Raw genomic sequence first — 22463 nt, 5'->3', positions numbered from 1 at the left:
GGAGTGCTTGTTTGTTCAATGACACGACCTCTGACTTCTGACCCTGTAGCCTGGAGTGAAAGGACAAAAGGACAGAGGGTTCATTGAATCGGATACCGTGTACTGCGAAGATTGATAACAAGGAGAAAACAAGGACTGCTGAAAAGCACCATCCACTGGAGGCCCCTCAGGCACTCAGTCCCCGCTACCGTTGAGGTTCCATAATGAACAAGCCTCAGCAACTCCACGTACGACCAAGGCAATTGACAGCTTCATGATTTATGCTGCTCCGTTGTGGTTTGAATATATATATAGACAAATTACTAATCAAACCAGAGATCAACAAGTTGTTGAGTCACAATTTTCAACAACTCCATTTTAGAGGGTGAAATTTCAAGGACAATTTTTTTCTGCATGCATTTCTGTGCTTGTGTGTATGCGTGTTGAAGAACAGGGACTGTTCTCCCAAATACCACCCAAGAAGAGCCGCCTGTTTGCTTTACATGGGACACGTTGAAAGAAAAACAGTGGCAACTTCATGTCGACGTTTTGAGAGCTTATCGTCCAATATCCAGCTAAGCATTCAGTTGGGGTTGTGATTACAGGGATTGAAGTGGAGGATAATTTCTCCCGGCTGAAACTGTAATAATGCAGCCGACTTCCTGGCCTGGTTAGGTTCAGACCTTGCGTTCTCATCCCCCCTACTTATTGTATGTGTCCAGGCTCTTTTGTATTTGTATTTTAGCGTGGGGAAATTCCTAGAACTCATACCAAGGCAGGGGTGGCCCAAATAGTGGTCTCAACCATGGCCTATGATTAATAAACTGCAAGCTTGTAGAGCAAATAATATCACAGGGGCGCTGCTAAACTAGGTTAAGGGTGGAAGCGAAGGAATTCACCCTCCGAAAGAACTGCAGTTTTAGGGACTGCAAGCGCATACCACACCTGGGTTTGTCTTAATTTCCATGGAGCATGCAGTTGCTCCTTCCTTCAGATTCATTAACTGAAATTCTAACCGGCACTGTAAGTAGGCCACATAGTGAGCGTGTATAGGGGGGGGATTAGCCAATCATAAAACTGAAAGACCTTCTGACTAAGCTCCAGAGTGATGATGCTTAATGCAGTACTAATAGACCAATATATCATCACATTTTTGTTTATTAAACATATAGGCTACACAAAACGCAAAAATGCACACAAGAACAAATGTGCATGCACGCACAGCCTGACAAAGAAGTCATGTAAAAACAAAAAGACAGTAATAAGAGCAGAAATGAGGGTGTGGATAAACAAAACTGACATGTAGTCCACCGTATCAGGAAAACTTTCACAGTTTATCTGATTATTCTCCAGGAGATTTTGGCTCGGCTCGGCCCAGCTGGAGATAGTGCTGCTAAGGTTACTCCTTCAGCACCGTCCTACGGGGAACACCTCCACACCCTCCAGCCCCGTCTCCCAGGACATCAACATCGCCCTGTCCCCCAGATTCTGACCCCTCGGGGGCAGTTGAAATTGTACTTCCCTCTAGGGTCTTTCAGCAAACTTATGCCTGGTTATGGGTATGCACTTTGTTGTACGTCGCTCTGGATAAGAGCGTCTGCCAAATGCCAATAATGTAATGTAATGTAATGGTACCAACGTCGAGTATACGTTCTCAAAACATTACATTACATTACATTACATTACATTAATGGCATTTGGCAGAAGCTCTTATCTAGAGACAATCCTCCCCTGGAACAATGCACGGTTAAGGGCCCTTGCTCAAGGGCCCAACGGCCGTGCGGATCTTATCGTGGCTACACCGGGATTAGAACCACAAACCTTACGTGTCCCAGTCGTGTACCTTAACCACTACACGTTGCAGGCCGCCCTCAAACGTCCATTACACATCGCAATCCCCCCCCCCCCCAAAGTCTTGCTCGTCCCTAACCCCCCACCAGCCGATTCCCCCCCGGGGGGAGCAGGGAAGAGGGGGCCCGCGATGGAGGCCCTGAGGCACCACGAAGCATGTGTCCCACCCGCCGAGGCCGCCAACTCGACAGACCGAGTCTCCCGCTCCTGCAGCCCGAGGCCGAAGGCCGCTACAGCATTCACGAGCAAACCGAAAAAAGAAAAATCCCCCCCTGACCTACATACCGACAGCCTCGGCACAAACCTGCTCTGTCGCCGCCGGCTTATCTGGCAGCGCCTCAATTAGCAAATTGAATTCCGCATCTATAGCTCCCGATGACACGCCTGATGTAGTCCGCGAGCTTCTGGCACACACGTGTCACGCGCTCCGCGTGTGTACACGCCGTTATGTTAAGATACGCTCCACGTGCAGGCGGACAGGAAGACACGAGCGTTATTTCTGATAGTCGCTCACAGGGGTCCGTGGTGGAGGGCACGACTCCTCGACACAAGAGGCGAGCAGACGACCCCCCCTCTCCAGTGAGGGAGTTTACTTTCAGGAAGTCCCCGGACCTGACGGCCAGCTCGGACGTGCTAGAGCAAGTGAAGAGTCACCGGACTCCCAACCCTCTGAACAGGAATCCATGAAGCCAACATGCTCAGAGAAAGTCAAACGTTAATAACGAAGCCCTGAAGGCCTGAAGCAATGAAAAGTGGTGAAATGATGGGAAAGTTTTGATTTCTAAAACCCTGACCCTTAAAGACTTGAAACGGGGCAGACAGGCAGGACAGGCTTGGAGTGGTGTGCAGTGCCGTGTGCACTACAGTGTGTAGAGGTCTCTAGTACAGCGTCAATAGAAGTGTGCAGTGTATATAGAAGTGTGCAGTGTGTAGAAGTGTGCGGTGTATAGAAGTGTGCTGTGTATAGAAGTGTGCAGTGTATATAGAAGTGTGCAGTGTGTAGAAGTGTGCAGTGCAGTAAGTGCAGTGGCTGAAAGCGATGAGGGCAGCGCTCAGCTGGCAGTAACACACGAGTCGGCTTGGTGCCCACTGCATACTGGGACAGAACGGGTTGGGGTTCCAGCACCCGCACTGGCATCTATGAGTACGGCTTTACTTCTGCCACCCAGCTACTGCACAGTACAGTGGACATCTCACTGGGGAAAAGCACAGAGAAGCTAGCCAAAGCTGCAGCTAAAGTGCAGCACCCAACTGAACGTGTTAAAGAGTGGGCTGCTCAAACAAAAGGAAGCCAGCGCCCCTATCAGAAACTCATTTTATTGTGACGGAAAAATACAATTCAAATAGTCTAAATATAACACGGCGGCACGGATGGTGCAGTGGGTAGCACTGCCGCCTCACAGCAAGGAGGTCCTGGGTTCGAATCCCGGTGGGCCGGGGCCTCTATGTGCAGAGTTTGCATGTTCTCCCCGTGTTTGTGTGGGTTTCCTCCGGGTACTCCGGTTTCCTCCCACAGTCCAAAGACATGCAGGTTAGGCTGATTGGAGAGTCTAAATTGCCCGTGGGTATGAGTGTGCGAGTGAATGGTGTGTGTACCCTGCGATGGACTGGCGACCTGTCCAGGGCGTATTCCTGCCTTTCGCCCAATGTATGCAGGGATAGGCTCCAGCCCCCCTGCGACCCTGTTCAAGATAAGCGGGTTAGGATAATGAATGAATGAATGAATGAATAAATAAATAAATACAACACATTTTTGTGTCTTGATTAGCGTATTGCATTGTGTTTTTTTGGTTATACACGTTTGTGTGTGCATGCGTATTGCTAGTTCCTTCTCTCTTACCGAAGAGCACACCGTTAAGGCATTTGGCCTCAGAAACACTCCTTACATATGTGGAAGCATATTACATTACATAGACCTATATATTACCATATAGATCTACATGATGACAGCATGTATATGTTGGATTTGTGGCATAAGTCCCATTCATCAACCTTGTGTGTTGAGAAAAAACACACCAGCACGATGGTGGACCCGACTGGAAAGGTTCCCATATGAAGGGAAGAGCTCAGAGAATTCCCAGTCGACTCCCGCATCCCGGAGTTCTTGGCCGGCTCCGCACCTACACAAACAGCTCTGGGCTCACACACTGCTGACCAGGAGACAGCGAGGGAAAACACATCTGTAAGCAATAATCTTCCATCGCGCACGAGGGTTTATGGACCGGATTAACGGGCCCGTTGTTTTAAAAGCACAGTGACCCCTTTTTGCACTGCGACTTTGATATTAAGTGCAGGCAGGGGGGCGTAACCGAGGGGTTCGTAAGCTCCTTATGAGACCGGTTGGGCTGTGATTACCAACGCAGAGCTGACCCATTTCATTGCGAAAAAAACAAACAGGCAGGCACAGAAAGGCACTTCACATAAAACCACTTGTTTTTCCTCAGGGCTCGTTTTCAGCTAAACATTGAATCCGAAGCTTGGAAAACTCGCATTTCAGATTCATCAAGGCATCACAGCTAATTGTTTTTGGCTCGCAAAATATTGTTTTTAACGTTACCGCCCCACAGCTGACCGTTTACTAAAGTCCCATCCATGTGGAACAATTGCGGTTCGCTTCCAGGGAATCTCACGTTCCGCTTCGGTTGTACCCCAGACCGCTCGCTCTGCCCTGGACTGTGCGGAAGGTTCCAGCTGACCCGTTTGGCTTGGTTTGATTAAAATCGCAATCCGAAACGCGTTTTCTCCAGTGCTAACTGCGTGTTGGTTTGCTACGTCTGATTTAGCCGACATTTACTCATTCAACATTTATTAGGAACATTTGAGGCTGCTGCGAGACATTACTTTGGCTGGTCCAACGGAGGAGGAATGAAGACGTAATATACGGTCGTTAGAATGACACAAAATAGAATGAAATATACGCATAAACAAAATTTATTACCAGTAGAGGCCAGCTCACTTAGCTGCTTTCTCCACCGAATGGATTAAATATAGCCCAGCTCTAAAATTAAACTGACCAACTTAGTAATTGAGTTGGTCAAGCTAGTCTATCTGGGTAGGAGCTGGTCACCAGCTAGTGCTGGTAGCTTGTCTGAGCTGGCAGCTGGTCAACCAGCGACCAGCTGTTTTAAAACATAGCTTGAGCTGGTGAAGCCATGTTGAGCTGGTCTGACCTGCTCCATCAGCTACCAGCTGTTTCAGAACCCAGCTTCAGCTGTTTTTTCAGCAGGGAGCCATTGTCACTTGAATTAGTGTTTGGACTTTCCATAGTGTCCTGGCCATACAAGGTGGCCCACGACAAACCCCAGGGAATGAGCTGTTCCAAGGGCTCATTAACGAAGCCTTTACCAAATACATTCCAGTCCATTATACGTTTGATATCGACATTTTAGAAACATTTGTATTGATTTTGCACATTTTCAGCAAATGTAACGGTCATGCCTGACACGACGGAACATTAAAATAACGTACTCCTCCAATAAACGACAAATAAAAATCACAATGTATTAATCATGCGCTTCCGCTCCTAGAAATGGATGTGATGTGTTTCTAAACCCGCTGCGTAAGCGCATACAGTAGCGTAGCCGTCGCGGAGCATAAGAAACGGCACCAGGACGGAAAGCTGCCGTCGTGGTGAGCTGGCGAGAGGACACAATGGAGAGAGGAGGTGGGGCAGAGCCGGGCGCTCCAGGCTAATTTATTTCCTCCGAACATCTGCACCGTGTTGGGGGCGGGGGGGGAGGGGCCTTGCCTTGGGAAGCCTCAGGACGACTCCGCCACCCCCACGACTACCCAAAAACCCCCCTACCCCCCCAACCCCACCCCCGCTGAGCCCCGCCATCCTTACCCCCGCCGCCCCCCGGGGACTGACTGCTGAATATTTCTACTTGTTAAAAGAACAACCTCAACCCGGGCCGCTGCTCCGTCACACAGCGAGGAACAGCTACGGCACGGAGAGAAGGGGGGTGTGGGGGAGGGGTGTGCACTTTGTTGTACGTCGCTCTGGATAAGAACGTCTGCCAAATGTCTGTAATGTAATGTAATGTAACGGGTGGGGGGGGTTGGGGGTTGGGGGTTGGGGGTTGGGTTATGGCGACCCGCTCATTACTATGAGGCCCTCATTACTATGAGGCTCAATGACAGCGGCAGGGCAGCCCGGTGGAATTCCCGCCGTTTCGGAAGCGAAGCGGTTCCCCGCCGCCGGTTTCGGAAGCGGCCGTGTCACGTGTCAATTTTCATTCTCACGTTTTTCGAGCCGATGATTTCACGTGTTTGCCGCCAGGATATCCGTGGAAAAACGTTCCCCTGAAGGGACAAAAGAAGTCCAGATTATCCAGTCTCTCTGTCCTGGAATTAATTCCCATTCACAGCCCCGGAAACTGAAACTGCCCAGGCTTTCACCAGGGTAAACTAAACTACTGCATAAAGCAGGGGGAGAATTAAACCCAAATGACGATTCTTCACATTTTGGCAGCATTCGGCCCGGCCTAAAACAACCATTCCCAGCAACCTCACTGGTGTGTAGAGCAAAGTTGAGACAAAGGCCATCACATTTTCTGCCCCCAGTTGCGAGGGTGTTCTGGGACCGCCGGCCGGCCTCTGCACGAGCGGCCCTAAATGGAAGCGCGCGAGTCAGGAAGCTCTGGGTGAAGGAGAGCAGACCCCGCTTTCCTGGGGCGGACCCGGAGCAGATGTGGGCGAAGGGGGGGGGGGGGGGGGGAGGGGGCTCCCCCTCTTTGTGTCAGAGCCGCGGAGCCTCATTCCTTTCCTCCCGTGACATCATAATGATCCCACGTTTCCTGCGCCCGCCAACGCAAAATACACACTCCAGTGGACCCGTTAAAAAAAAAAAAAAAAAAAAAAAAAGAAACACCCCAATGAATTCATGAAACAATTCAAGTCAAACAGCCTGAATGTTTGAGCGGGATCGCACCCTACCCACACACAGTCTTCCCCGGAAGAAATGGGAGAAAGGAAAAAAAAAAAAAAAAAACACATGCCCCTGCTCCCCAAATTCTTGCCCCGCAAAAGGTTCAAGACGAAGATGGAAGCTGACCATGGTGATTATCCACTTCATTTTCAGCTGACGCAGCTCACTTACAAAACGCTTTTTAAATATTTTTATGAACAGTCCATATGAACTGTGCACAAACGTTCCTCACGGGTCATTTACAAGCACGGAAAGGACAGGGGGGGGCAGAGCTTGCGTTCCCCATTTTGGGAAAACCCCGGTTGTGCCTTGCCTCTCACTCTCCTGCTCCTTCAGACGCCGAGCGACTGCCACTCGCCTTATGTCAGGCTGCCATCGAAACGGGAAGCCGGAGCGGCCGTTGTACTGGAGCCTCCTCTCGACCCACGCTCTGGCGTTCATAAATCCGGGGACAAAGACGCCACAATGCAGGCCGTAATTAAGCTTTAAATCACAGGGCTGATTAGCATAAGGGATACAGGGCCTGGACAATGAGGGGGGGGGGGCACCAGGGACCTGCAGGACAGGACTCCAGGAGCCTGTGTGCAGGTTTTCCCTCCATGTCAGGTCTGGGTTTGCACACCAGCCCTCAGCAGCCATCTGGCCCCGTTGGGCAGCTCCGGGGCTCAGGGTCTGGGGAGGGGACGAGCCGTGACGAATGGCGGCGGTAAAACGCACAGCGGGCCGACAGCACCGCGGGGGACTGCCGTTCGGGGGACCCCTGCGGAGAGCGGAGGCTGGAGCCGGGCTTCCACTCCAGCCCGGCCGGCTTATCGGCCCCACGGGAGGGGGGTTGCGGCGGTCCCTCGGGAGGGGCGCCGGCGAGAGCCCAGCGTGACGAAGCCAAGCACGCAGGAGAGCGGTGCCAGAGCGAGAGACGAGAGGCGCACACAGCGCAGGGAGGGCTGACCGCACTCGTCCGGCTCTCTTCTCACGCAGGCCAAAGCCTTTCTTTTCTTTTCTTTTTTCCTCGGAGGTATGTCTCTTCACAGAATTCTCAGAGCAGTGACACAAAGGGAAAAAAAATCCAATAGGATTATCTTGATAATTCACAACTTGCCTGATCACAAATTAGAGCAAAACGGCCGACATTGTCGGGGACAATGACAATGCATTTAAAATAATTGATATCACTCAATTAAACAGATGGGTCGGTCAGTCAGACAAGTAGCATCAAATAAAATTATTTTATTTCATGCACCATAAAGAGTCCCTCCCCCTCTGCCTTTTGTGGTCTGCTCTGCTCAGATACAGTACACACACGTTTAGCCAGACAGCTTCTCTCTGTTGTTTCCCCTCGCTGTGAAACCAGAGAAAGGCAGCTTTAATTGGGAAAACAAACAGACCAATGAGAAGGGGAGGCTGAGAAGAGGCTGAAAGGTAAAGTGGAAAGAGAGAAGGCATCCGGGGGATAGGATTAGGATTAAACGCAGGAGGCACATTCCAGTCTGCGGAGGAAACGCAGGGAAAAGACAAAAGAGAGTGCTGCTAATTTCACTCCAAGAGCACTGTGAGAAGGAGGAGTGTGTGTGTGTGTGTGTGTGTGTGTGTGTGCGCGCACGCAAATCATCAAACTCAACGGGCGATTTGGTAGAGACAAATATAGTCTCCTTGGCAAAAGTGTTTGTTTTCAGTTTTTCCTCCAAGTCAAAAGAAAATATACATCGAGAAAGACTGCAATTACGCTTCTTGATTACAGCTATTATTTTGTCACAGAAAGTCTAGATTTACATAATGCGGTAGCCGCACTGAATTCATGCAAAATCATAGGAAATTGTGACCAAGGGGACTAAAATCTGAAGGGGGAAAACTGACCCATCTTTCCTTAAACATATAGGTTTCTGTGCTTGGAACTCCTCCTTTGACCTTCATTCCACGTGGGCTACATTTCTTTCAAAACACAACAACGTTTTATTTGGGTTTTCAATGCTTTTTCCCCCCACCCCTGGCTTCATTAACATCTCAGCAAGAAAATGCAGTCAAGGAAACCAAAAACATTTCAAAAGCATTTCACAAGAGGGGTGCTTATTTGGCCTCCGTCTGAAGCCTAGGGTGTTAACTTCTGGATGAGGATGACAACGATGAAGATGCCATGTACTTATACAGGGCTTATACAGTGGGAACTGATCTCAGCCAGCTCTATGCGCTGCACCAGAGACATTTTTTGTAGAGACAGGACAGCATTAGCCATAGCGAATGAATGCAGTGGCAGTTATCAAATCTTCCATATATTGCGAAGCGTCATGCTACAGACTATGGGCAAATGAAATGGAAGGCAATTGGGAACTTCATTAAGGGGATGCCACTTAAACCCTGATGACAATACATTCCAATTTCGTCTTGAAACATTACCGCTATGCCGCTATGAACGGCAGTTATGAGACGTGAAAACTAATATTTAGCCAGCTAAAAAAGCAGTTTTGATATGATGTAAAAATGCTTCAGTGCCTAAAATGGAACAGCAGAAGACTAGAACTTACAGCATCTCATTTGATCGAGTATCCGAGTTAGGACATCAGCCGCAAAGTGCAATAGATTTCGTAAAATGCTAAGCATCTGTAGCATTGGCTCCTGCTGATGTACCTCGTCAATTTTATCAAAAGTGTCTCCGGTTGCACCCACTTGGGTGATCCACAGCAGCCATTTTGTGCCAGAACCCTCACCACGCATCAGCAGAGGGAAGGGAATTTGTTAGCCAGAATGATTAGGAATGATTATGTATGAAAGGGGCAGGTTGTGAATTTGACCAGGATGTCCCCTGCTCCTTGAGGTAAGTGCTGCGGGACACTCTAATGCGAGCCATTTTGTGCAAATAAAAAAGCCAAATGACTTCACGGGTGACATGCAGCAGGACATCAACATGCGTTAGCTAGAGGGTCTTATTTCACATAACGGTGGAAGAGCTCCATTTCAGTAGCTCTGCGAAGTAACATAGCCAGCAGCTGCTGCAGACCTGGGTCAAATACAGATTCAAATACCTTTCTGTGGTGGCTTGATCTTGCCTGGTGCAATTGAGCCAACCAAGAGGACCAGAAGGCAGGGTAATTAAAGCGTAGAAAAGTATTTTATTCCAAACAAATTACGTATTTGATCCAGCGCCCCTGTAACCGTTCGTACCATCCAAATAAATTCTCACTATCACATGTTCACCCCACCCCAGTCCACTCAAGCAATGCCACAGCAGCTGTGTCTGTGGCAGGCACTCCACTGAACAATCACGCAGACCCAACCAGCTCCCCATTCAACACAAAACTTTCTTTTTGTGCAAAATAAAATAAATGAGTAACTGGCATATGTACAGTAGCCTCTTTGGCTTTTCTGTGGTGTTGCGGGACGTGAAGATCACAACTGAGCCGACTCGGAGACCCTGAACTACATCTCCCTACAGCCCCTCTTCCTCACAGCACATGGAGACCCTGGACTACATCTCCCTACAGCCTCTCTTCCTCACAGCAAACGGAGACCCTGAACTACATCTCCCTACAGCCCCTCTTCCTCACAGCACATGGAGACCCTGGACTACATCTCCCTACAGCCTCTCTTCCTCACAGCAAACGGAGACCCTGGACTACATCTCCCTACAGCCTCTCTTCCTCACAGCATATGGAGACCCTGGACTACATCTCCCTACAGCCCCTCTTCCTCACAGCATATGGAGACCCTGGACTACATCTCCCTATAGCCCCTCTTCCACACAGCATATGGAGACCCTGGACTACATTTCCCTACAGCCCCTCTTCCTCACAGCAAACGGAGACCCTGAACTACATCTCCCTACAGCCTCTCTTCCTCACAGCATATGGAGACCCTGAACTACATCTCCCTACAGCCCCTCTTCCTCACAGCATATGGAGACCCTGGACTACATCTCCCTACAGCCCCTCTTCCTCACAGCAAACGGAGACCCTGAACTACATCTCCCTACAGCCTCTCTTCCTCACAGCATATGGAGACCCTGGACTACATCTCCCTACAGCCTCTCTTCCTCACGGCCCTGGATGAGTCACAGAGTCTGGAGACCCTGGACAACATCTCCATACGGCCTCTCTTCCTCACAACATACGAAGAGCCTGGACTACGTCTCCCTACAGCCTCTCTTCCTCACGGTGGGGTTTTCCTCACCCTTTCGAGGCCACAGGCAGGAGTGTGAAAGTACGGGCGCGATGATCGGCACTCACGTCTGCCAAACGCGCACCAGAAGTGGCGTGCTGATACGCAAAAGGGGCTAATCTTCAGTCGCCTTTTGAGCACAAGGCCACCATTAAGGCTAAAATTCTAGTCTTATGGGTCTCAATCTCTCTCCTGCTTATTTGCATTAAACCGTGGTAGGGCCGCGAGTACACACTTTTTAAATGAGTTTTTAATTCGATTTCGTTGATTTCTTTTCACAACGGGATTGTGGCAGGATGTCCGAGACAGATCTTTGTGTTCTCATTCCAGGCCCATTCAGAAATGCCTCAAGGAACGACACTCAGATCATCGAATCAACGGCTTCCACATTTTCCCCTTCACAAAGACTTTGACTGTCTCAAAAATGGCATCCACATTTTCAATATTTAACATATGTGCGCCTTTTATAGGGCAGAAACAAATCAATATTTCAAAAGGGATCGTGCCACACACAAAGTGAACGTTCTGACACAGGGCTGGGGCTCCGGGCAGCATTAAACTGATGTCTCTCCCCCCATCCCCACCCGCTCTCCCTCTGAATTTTGTCTTCCGTTCATGCTACGCTCTCAAAAAACAAACAAGCCTTCACAACTGGCTACCAATCAGAAAGCCAGTGCTAAAAAAAAAAAAACGCCCACCACTGGCTTGCCATCGCCGTAAGAAAGCCGTTTACTATGCACATATATTTCACAGCGATGTTGGAACATCACAGAATCAACTGCTCCAAGCCTGCAGGCGGTGGTAATATTTGTATTTGCATATTTTTATTTTTAAATCCCATCAATGCAAAGCAGAGAGCAGTCCACGGGCCAAAACAGCGGACGGAAATTCAGGCGCGAGGTTAGCCTCCTATCTCGCCATCGGCCCGCGAGGTGCGCGCGAGATGAAACCGGTGCGGATTCCATTTCGCGAAAAACCCTTTTGTGTCCGCAAAGAGACAGTTTCTATTTAAAGCAGTGCAGACTGGGGGGAAAAAACAAAAGAGGAAAAAGCCGTCGCAACACTCTGGCGGGGCGCACAGGGGGAGAATGCCCCGCACCTCCTCTCCCCGGCACAAAGGAAACGGCAAAACCACAGGCCATTCAGACCTGGGTCCACATCTGCTGAAATTCACACCAGATTCAAAACAAACCTTTTTGGTTTTGGTCCATTTCTTCATGTTTTTTTTAAATTGCACAAATGAGGAGGAATGCAAATGCAGCTTGAAAGGGTCTGGCTATAGAATACACACTCATGTCATGTTGGAGGAAGACCCAAACCGGCCAAAACCACACATTTTGTGGCTTCTGTAACCAAATCAAACGGGGAGAAAAGCTTACATGGAACACCATGGTCATGAAATATAATTACACAGGTAATATCTCATTGAAACAATTCCCTGTAAACTACCAGTAATTTTTCACTAATTTTATATTGTTCAATGAACCCAGTAGTATGCAGCGCAACACACTGACATGTGACAGAATAACATTTCATATTAGCCAATCCTGAAGCTCCAAAAACAGGCACATATTTCTGGTCAAGCCCGGCTGTTGATATACTTCACCGCCGGTGCGAAATTGTCATCGCTTTGAATTCAGATCAAACGGCATCAGAAGCTCCGTTCTCTAAATCTCTCCAGCTCTGGAAACTTTCTGCCGTTTGCGCAAAACGTGATCGCACAAGCACGGCCATCCGCTTCACAAAGACAAAAGGTGAGGCGTGGAAGGATGCAGGCTGTAAAATAGTGGCCAGAATTAGCCGTGCGACGACGGGGAGCAATGTCGCCATCTCACACAAGGTCCTGAAAACGCTCCTGTTGTGGGGGGGGGGGGGGGGGGGGAACAGGGCTGAAGTGGGGGAAAAGGCCAGAACGGAGCCTGAGACAAACTGAAAATGACAACCGGGCTTACCCATCCTCTCGATACGCCGCGGGTTACGTGCAACGACCAGAATCTAAAAATAAGTCTCTGTCCGCTGCTCGTGCACAGCATTACGCAACACCGCGGAGACCGGAGAGAAGGATCCGGAACGGGAGCGTAAACACCGGGACGCGGCGGATGCCAGCTGAACGGTGGACCCGTTTTCTTTCACCAAACGGGTCGGTGCGCTGCGGACCCCTTCCGCGGACCCTGTGCCCCGATCACATGACCGCCCCCGCAGAGATGTCACCCGCTGGCTGCTCAGGTGGACGGGAACAGCAGGAACACGCTCCGACGCTCCCAAACGCTCAACGGCATCGGCGCCTCATTGCAGTGCGGCCACCTGGGTTTGAGCAATACATTCTGATTGTTCTTTTGTTTTTTTTTTTTTTGTTTTTTTTTTTTATTTATGAGCTTCATTTCCCCCCTCATATCAGCTGAGGCACACAGTCTGTGCACAGGAGGAGCACACCTAAAGCCCAGCTGGCACAAACAGACCGCAGGCACCCAACGGTCCGGAGGAGTCACTGGTGCGCAATGAGGGCAACCCCACCCACTGAATCGCTCGCTCCCTGAACGATGTAATAACCAGCTCTGCACTCCCCTGTATCTACAGCTGGAGACACCACAGGAGAGCACCTCGGCACCTATTCAACCGCATTCAAAAGACGAGGTAAGAAGTCACCCCCAATTTAAGAAATGAGACGTCCCCATTCTTAGCCAAAGACGTTTTTTTTCTTCGCCATCATCTTCAGTCTAGCAGAAGCAAGCAAAGACATAAATAACGCCCTTCCATTTTAGCTTCTGTGAGCACTTTCTGTACTTTATTGATGTACCAACGCCGGTTTTAGCATAGCAACACAAAAAAATGCATGGCGTTGGCCAAGGGTATTAAATGAGGCTTGACACTAAAAAATTAATGTAATAAGAATAAGAATAAGAATAAGAATAGGCTTTGTGGGCCCACAGAAGAAGCCATGGGGGAATTCAGATACGTTTCATTTCCCAGGCATAAATTACAGGACAATCCTGGCGTTTTAAAGCACGGGCAGTTTCATGCGGCACAAAGAGCTATAAAGGGCACTGCGCCGCTCCGTTCATTCCCAAAGGGAAGGAGCAGGCCGCAGGACTCTCTCCCCGCCCCGGCTGGACCTCTTTCCAGGGACGTGCGCGAGCAGTTTCGGGATCCCCTCCGGGCAAAAGCCAAACGCTCTGTCACGCCTCATCATACCGGGCTCTGCCCTACACCAGAACCAGACAACCCAGCCCCCTACAGAGAGCTCCGTCTCTGGGCAATGACTGCCTGACTCTGTGAGGTGATTCAGACCAAAAGAATAAGGAAAAAATCATATCCAGATACTTCTAGAAATCCTCTAGAAATCCTCCGTGAGGCCCCTTTAAATTTCACTGGTGGTGCGACAATGGACAGCAAAACACATCAACGGCAACATCGAAGGAACACTGACTTGTGTGCATCAGGCTAGCAGGCACCAGAACAGCATAAGCAGGCAGAACTGATAAAGCATATCAGTTCAGTGAAGGAAGGAGGGGGGGGACGTGAAAGCCACAGTTGAAAGCTCCCTTTTAAAGAAAGCACGAGACGAAAGGGCACGCAGCCGACCACATCAGAACAATACAAGTCCACAAATAGTTTTCTTAACCTTCTGCGCTCTGTGAAATTAAAGGTCGAGATGTGGGCTACTGTACCCCATTGTCACTGAAGGGGAGGAAAGCTCGAAAATAAAGCGCACAGAAACAGAACGCGAACGGACGGACGAAATATACGAGCTGCTGTCCGACACGGGCGCCTCTGAGATAAGGAGGCCGTCTCTGTGTCGGGCTCGCTCCTCACTCCGCATCACTGAGGCTAGCACTGCGGCTACGGGAAAATCCCTTAAGAAGGATTTGGGGATTGCAGCGTGATTATAAAAGAGAGTGAGAGAGTGGGACAGAGAGAGGAGGAATGAGAGAATGGGGGGGGGGGGGTAGAAAAACGAGCCACAGCCAGATGGTAAATGTTTTGTGGTTTTGCGTGCAGTACTAGATCATCACTGTTGCCTTTATCCCCGGTTATACGGCTGCCTATTTAGACCCATCGTGGATGGGACCAGGCTTCTGCTCACTGGCCTGAACTGAAGTGGATCACTACAGGTGATCTCCCCTGATCTACTTACCATACAGTGGCTCACATGCAAAGAGCCCCGAATCTCCTCAAATTACATTACATTACATTACATTATTGGCATTTGGCAGACGCTCTTATCCAGAGCGACGTACAGTTGATTGGACTAGGCAGGAGACAATCCTCCCCTGGAGCAACGCAGGGCTCAAGGGCCCAACGGCTGTGCGGATCTTATTGTTTGCAACACCGGGATTAGAACCAAAGACCTTGCGTGTCCCAGTCATTTACCTTAACCACTACGCTACAGGCCGCCCCATGTTCCAGATCCTCTGGTTTCAGGTCAAGAGGGCTAAAAACCACTTATAAGGCAATACCCACAAGTCTGAGGTTATGATTACCATTTTTAATCACATTCACAAGAATGCCAATCCGTATTGCTTTATTGACTTCACTGCTGCAGTACACTTATGGGTGGGTTCTTTAACACAAAACCTCCAGTCATCATATTGCATTATGGGATTTCCTGAAGTTGTACCTGTAAAACAATATACATATATACAGACAAAGTGACTGTGACAACCACTGACTTTCCATGGGCTTCAGATAAGCATTTTGCAGCACTGTTTTTGTGCCTCCATTTTGTACAAATAATAGCCAGACACTGTGCAGACTTACATGGTCATGAAGTCGTGGCTGAGTCTGGCGATCTGGCTGGCTGGTTAGCTAGTGGCTATTAGTTGTCACAGTAGGACCTTAGCCTTTAAATATAAAAGGCTCCTTATCTAATTTATTTAGCAAATGTAGAGTGAAGGTCATTGATGTCAGTTCCTGATCACACTAGCACATCTGGTCACCTGATCTGCACACCTGACAATAAGCACTCTCGATATCGTATCGACCAGGCTTACCATCAGTCCAATCTCAGGTAGAAGTCAGGAATAGAAGCAGCAAAATGCATTAAAGGCACCTTTAGCATAGGGCAGAGGTTCAATCTACTCAAGAGCATCAATAATTTAAACCAACAGGGCTAGAACTACGAGAGTAGCTAAAGTCAAGTAGAGAAAGGAAGAGAAGAGAAAAGAAAAGAGAGGCAGAGGAAGAGAGAAAGGAATGTTTGGAGGCTTTGGGAATTTGAGGACTAGGCAATATCAGATAATCTGGTCAAGATAACAGACTCAAAACCAAGAGCAACACAGTAGTAGTCGGCAGTAGTAATGTCCGTCGGTGCCTGGATAGGGGTCGATTCGGACAGACATGAAGCCTCAGAGAAGACGACTGTAAAATAGACTGAGCCACACAGTGCATGACTCACAAGCCATATGAAAAGCCACATTTAACAGAGCCTAAGTGGTCTGAATGACCGGTTCCAGTCCTCAAACCGGGACTAGCACCTCACAGACACACTTGCATTTGAGAAGCCGGCAAGGCCGAGGCACTGTGGCTCTGAGGATAGCGTGCGTGTTGCGGCACGCTCCGGTCAGACATCGGACACGCTAGCGGCGGCCATGTTCACACGAGTGACTCACGCACATGCCTTTGCCCTCCAGAACAAAAACCGCTATTGTGGATATATTCGAACGGTTTTTCCTTCGCAGTCCTGCCCTTGCACATGCTGGTGCGATGAAACGCACAAAGATCTCTGCTTTTTTTAAAGTATGTTCAATTTTAGGTCTGACATCCGAGTTCGCACTCTTTCACAATCACGGCTCGCGGGTTCAAACGACACAAACGTATAATACGAGTATGATGTTCATCATTCTAATCAGCCAACAGTCATTTCATTTTTAGTCCACATAAGGACAGTGTTCCAAATTTTTAAGGACAGTGTTACCAAGAGGAGAGGAAGTGTGAGTTCCTGTTTTACTGTACCAAGTACACCTCGATCAACAACAACACACCAGTCGACAGAATCACACGCACAAGGCCCGTAGATTCCCCACATGCAGGGTGGCACGGCGGGGGGGCAGAGTGGCAGTACTTCCTCTCCAGCCAGAGGAGGAAGGAGACTGTGTCAGTACCTGCCACATGGCCTCGACCCAGGCAAGCGACCAGCCACAGCACGGGGCAGGAATAGTTACTCATACTTTAGGGTCTAATGGCTATCTTTCCAAGCTGTTCGTTAAAACGATTTCCCACGTGACATGAAGTATGATTTTACACAATTCTTGGATGACGTTGCTAAATGTTAACATGGAGAGCTGAGTCAGCTGACCACGGGAGGGGGAATTTGGCTCTCGGGCAGGGTTAGGGAAGTTTGAAAAAAAATATCCATGTCACTTTTCAAAATATCTACTCACATTTTGTGGGTGTTTTATATAAAACCAGGAAGAGAACGCTGATGCGCGTGGGACCTTAACTGAACGGATGTGTGAGTCACCTATATCCCAGGGACACACCTCCAAACTGAATTCCCTTTATGCATCTCAGGGGTCACAGTAATTTGGACCAGGCCCGCAGATTGGCCTTCGGGGATATGGACTCATACTCTATTAAAGCGGAAACCCTGTCAGGCAGAGTCATAGCGCAGAAACGAAACGTTAGGAAAAAGTCGCCTGGCAACAGTGGGGACGGCACAAAGACAGAGTGATCCCTCCAAACAACCGAAAACAAACGTCGGTTGGCGCAGAAGGAACATAATGCTGCCTTTGAAAAAGCTTAAGGCGGGGGGGGGGGGGGCCCAAGTACATCAGGGTGGTCTCACAAACGCACGCACAAACGCACGCACAAACGCTCCCCACAGCACACAACCAAGCGGGCGTGAAACCAGGACGGCTAATCTGGGCCGTGGTTGGGAGTCCCACAGGGCATCAGAGCCTTCCCTCTTGCCATGAGCAGGGCTGGGCTTTCCACACTGGGAGAGAGAAGTACAGGCAAGGAGGAAGACACAAATTAAGTTCAAGTAAGGACAGCCTTTTCTGCTATTTTCAGCTGTTTACATGCAGTGAAGTAAGAACATTGCTTCCCCCCCCACCCATATGGCTGACCTGATAAATAAAATTGTGTTGTCACATTTAACAATAAAGCCTACCTCTAAACCAGCTTTGAAGTTTTGTATCACCAGGTAGGAGGTAGAGGGTGATTCTAGGGTCCCAGTTCCGAGCAGGTTCCAGTCAGGAAACGGTCAAAACACAGCCACGGAAATTGGATAACCTTTAAAATGAGTGCCTTGAAGGAGGCTATAACCAGGAAATGCGGTTTTCTTAAAAACGTGACTTTGTACTGACAAACTGTCAGCTTTCTTCAGCTGCCTTGCATTAAATCTGATGCAAACCAAAGCCATTCACTGAGAAACAGACCAGCATCAAAGGCGAAGGAGAACCAAAGCACTTTTTATTAAGCTACTTCCTGGCCTTTTTTACATTTTTATAAACAGACCAATGGTACCTAAGACCATGGGTGACACCCCATTGGCTAAAGCTTAGGGAACTAAAATCTGCTTGTTTCCCCACACTGGGAGCAGTTAGAAGTAATTATTTAGTGTTAGCTGTAGGGCATTTGGTGAAGATTTGACACACATCTGCAAACAGCTATAAAGGGTGTCGGCTTCACTGTTAGGCTAGATTAATTACAGTTTAGTTACTCCCCCAGCAAGAGCCGCCACAAATTTATTACACATTTTTAAATTACTTTATTAGTCGTGCACTGGAGGCAGAGGGGGTGGGGCATTGAAGCCAAACTGTAGCATACCATAGTATAGAAAATTCCATACGCTACAGCTATATTATAAACTCCAATTGAGTTGACTACCACAGTGCTCAAGTCTACGTCACCATCCAGGACATGCGATGAAAGAACAAGGAATGCATTATTATCATTATACCACTTACGGAACCGGTCTTACCCACAACCAGTGATGAACTCCTCAAGGTGCCCCGCCCAAAGAATTATGAGCAATATCTGTTTCCGTACTATCATACCCTTGAACCTGCAGTACAGACGGCAGATAAAACACTCTGGGCTCGAGGCAGGCACATTTACAATCATTCTGCTCCTCACACAGCAATACATTCCATTAACCAAAAAGGCATCTTTTTTTTTTTATATATATAAGCATTTGCAAGATCAATAAAATCAACCGAAGTCAAACAGTGGTTTACTGCAGAGTCACAGGAATGTGGCCCTAAGCGGCTAACAAAACTGCCCTACTGAATGTCCTCAACTCAAGGGCAAAACCTTTTCCATCTCCCAATCACGTTCCTGAATGCAGAACCAACACACACAGCAGAAAATACTGGAAGTCACAAGTGTACACTCAACGTGCCGGACGACGCCCAAGGTGGCTGACTGACAAAGGATGGCCATCTTAATTCCAGGTAGCTGTAGAGTGGGGGCAGCTGAATGGCTCATAATGTCCGAGACACCGCATTCCAGCGCGTGCCACAGACCGACAGCACCTCAGGCTGCTGAGTGCTGTATAATTAGCTGCGTCCTTGTGCGAGGAGGGAGGGTTACACTCAGAGGGTGCCTCCTCGCCTCATACTACTGCAGCGACAACTGAGGTCAATCAGACGCCTGCGGCTCCCCTGACGACTGACTGGACAAGTCAGCTGGTGGACCGTGAGCGAAAGGAAGTACCGATGGCAAAAAAAGAGAAACAATAAAACCGGACGGCAAATATATTTGTACGTGGCAGACGTTTCTTTCTTCTTTATATTAAGGGTTAAATGTGTTTTTAAAAAACGAATAATATATAGCATTTGTTTAGCGTTCAATCACAGGTGATAAAACAATACTGAAAGACTCTGGCAGAATAATTGTATTTCATAATATTTCAGAACACAAAGGTGATCAGCCCCACAATAAAAAACAAATGGAAATAATGAGGTCAACAGGTCGATAAATAGCAGACCTGGCGTCTAGTGAACCACAAGAATGGTAGTAGCCACATAATAGGTCCGCTGATTATAAGCGAGAACAATTACTCTCGCAAGCACCACAGGCTACACGTCATTGTCTTTTCTTTTCTAGAAAAATACGTTTGGAAAATCGTATTCCGTATTTAGTGAATCTAGCTTCACATGGGAAGAACAATACTTACATACAAATACCAACCAACGACAGAATGATCCAGCAGCTGTTTCCATGCAGAAATTAGCCAGAAAATCATGAAACACGAAAACGACAATAACAAGGTGCACTGTAAAAACAGAAATATTAGCAATTTATTGAGCTATAGCAAGAGCATCGCGGTTGATTCAAGAAAAACAGCGAGCAATGAAAACACGAGAACCAATGTGAGTGGGGAAAAAATAGCCCCGGGCTTGATAAACAGTTGGTGACTTTGTGCGTTCTGGAGTTCAGGAAAGTCCTTCAAAATCTTGTAACGTAAGCTGCAAAGATGGTTCACCGAGCCTACGGAAAATACAACAGCCTACCGTCGCCTTTCAATAACGACTTCTCGCTCTGAGGACAATCACTAGTGCGAAGCCCAACACCTCCACAGAAAGCACCCAGCGTGGTCGCATTAGCTGTCAATCAATGCTGCAGATAGGAAACAACGACAACGGGGTAGCAGAATGTCAAACCATGGGCAGTGAATGTAAAATCCATGTGGAGGAAAATGTATGTATATTTCAAATCAGTCCTATTTTCGCTTGACAATAGCCTAATTATCCCAATCCTGCTACTCGTCCTTCTATGCCTTTTCCCCATTCGCCATTCCTATCCTCGCTTAAAAGACGAATCATTATTTGCAGCAGCAAATAATAAAATTGTATTATTATTATTATTATTATTATTATTATTATTATTAGTGTTTATTCATAATTTTATTAGTGTTCGGGAGGGGCACCCTCCACTGCATTCATCTTCACTGCACAGACACCCTCGGACCCGGCGCACGTCGCACGGGCCAAGGCACCACCTGGCCAACCAAACATCCTATGGAAATACTGGACGAGGCCTTTTAAAAAAAGCTAGTAATGAACCCTTACAGTTACCGTTACACATACCATTTATAGTCTATTCTATTGCAATAAAACATCTTAAGACTAGCCTGTTAGAATAACTGCAACGGTGCATATGTCGACAATAAAGAGCAATGCCGTTAATGACAAGAACGGGGCTAAAGTAATAGCCTACTGACTAGCATCAGGCTAACGTTTGCCAAAACGTTAAAGTTAACGTAGAAAATATATATTCGCTTGCTGGCCAGCCAGCTACATTCCGTAACCTGCACAGTAGTTTAATTTTATTAGCTTTGTCTACCACAAATGCAGCTATAGGTAGCCTATTTGGGATAATGTAAACGTCAGATACGTAACATTATAAAGCCAGCTAAGCCAATATTCTTCAGACCAAATATTTTAGCTATCATGTTTCATTCAGACGTTAAAGCGAGCGAGCTCCCCGGGAGAAGCGGCACATCACTCACCCAGAACAGAAACACCGGCCAAGCCAAACCGCTCATTAATGTTTCTTAATCTCAGCCAACATCAGCTAGACTAACGTTATTTTACGTGTCTGCTTTCGATGCAACTTCTTCTTCTTCTTTTTTTAAATACATTTAACGTTACTGTACCACAGTCTGACAAAGGACGACAACGCTAGCCCGTTAGCTACCTTTGTCGCATTCATACGGAGACTAGCCCGTGCCTTTTCAGGTAGCAAGCTAGCAAATAAAGCTAACCCGAAAGATGGTTTGGTCCTATCATTGCTACCAGCCAGCCCATCTGCAATAAAGCAAACACAGCCGCATTACATGCCAGTGGAAACACTAACCTCATTTGTCGGTGTCCGTCGAAAATTGTGCAAAAATACGTGCAATCTCTAAGCAAATGTGGCACATGTAAAATATGTATAAGTTGGTAATTCTATTCAAAAATCTGAATTTCCTTTTTGCGTCGGACATCCAGGGAAAATCGTCTCAGATGTCTTTCCGCGTTTGGAAGCACTCGTCAGGAAAAGTGATGTCATTGCTTGAAATTGCACTCGCCGCCCCGTCCTCAGTGGAGTAGCCAATCTCTGTGTGGTCCACACATGTCATTTAAAAAAACTACTTGGATTGTAGCTTTTTCATCCAATGTCCACGTTTCCTCTAGAAAGAGTTCTAATATTTTAGAGGCGAGGTCAGCCACCAGCGCTGTTTCGAAGAGTCGGTTACAAAAGACGCGAGATTTCGTTAATTTGTGCGTTCGCCACGATCTATGGTTCGCCCTCTTTACCGAGCCTACCAAGCACGAAATACTGACGTTGCTGGAAGTCACCGTCTTCTGTCGCACAGAATCAAATCCAGAATTTGGCCAAGTAGTGTGTAGCCGAATCGCTGCATTAAGTAAGCCTATAGACGCCAACTGTTTTCCTGGAGAGATTTATCAGATGGAGTGACCATCTATTTTCACCCAAAAGTGGAGAGGAGGCCTATATTATGTAGTTATGCTAGTCTAACCTACATAAATAAAATAGATTTATAACATTTAATCTAAATCTATATGTATTTTCCCTCTCTGGTATCCTATTACACATTGTCCCCAAT

At 47.9% G+C, this 22463-nt stretch overlaps 1 protein-coding gene across 5 annotated transcripts in view; it reads right to left on the bottom strand.

Moving 5' to 3' along the window:
- LOC133109889 (nck-associated protein 5-like) overlaps positions 1-22463 on the bottom strand; it is a 73163-nt gene that overhangs the window by 47219 nt on the left and 3481 nt on the right. For 2 of the 5 annotated variants that reach the window (XM_061219622.1, XM_061219626.1), the window contains exon 1: positions 21710-22051. The exons of 1 other annotated variant lie outside the window; for it this stretch is intronic. The gene's annotated coding sequence lies outside the window, so the exon portion shown is untranslated. 2 more of the 5 variants (XM_061219625.1, XM_061219623.1) reach the window with 2 other exon arrangements.

The sequence above is a fragment of the Conger conger genome, chromosome 14 (assembly GCF_963514075.1).
Source record: "Conger conger chromosome 14, fConCon1.1, whole genome shotgun sequence".
In the NCBI taxonomy this organism is placed as follows: domain Eukaryota; kingdom Metazoa; phylum Chordata; class Actinopteri; order Anguilliformes; family Congridae; genus Conger; species Conger conger.
The sequence above is the reverse complement of the archived record's forward strand: the minus strand, read 5'-3'. Positions and strand labels throughout refer to the sequence as shown.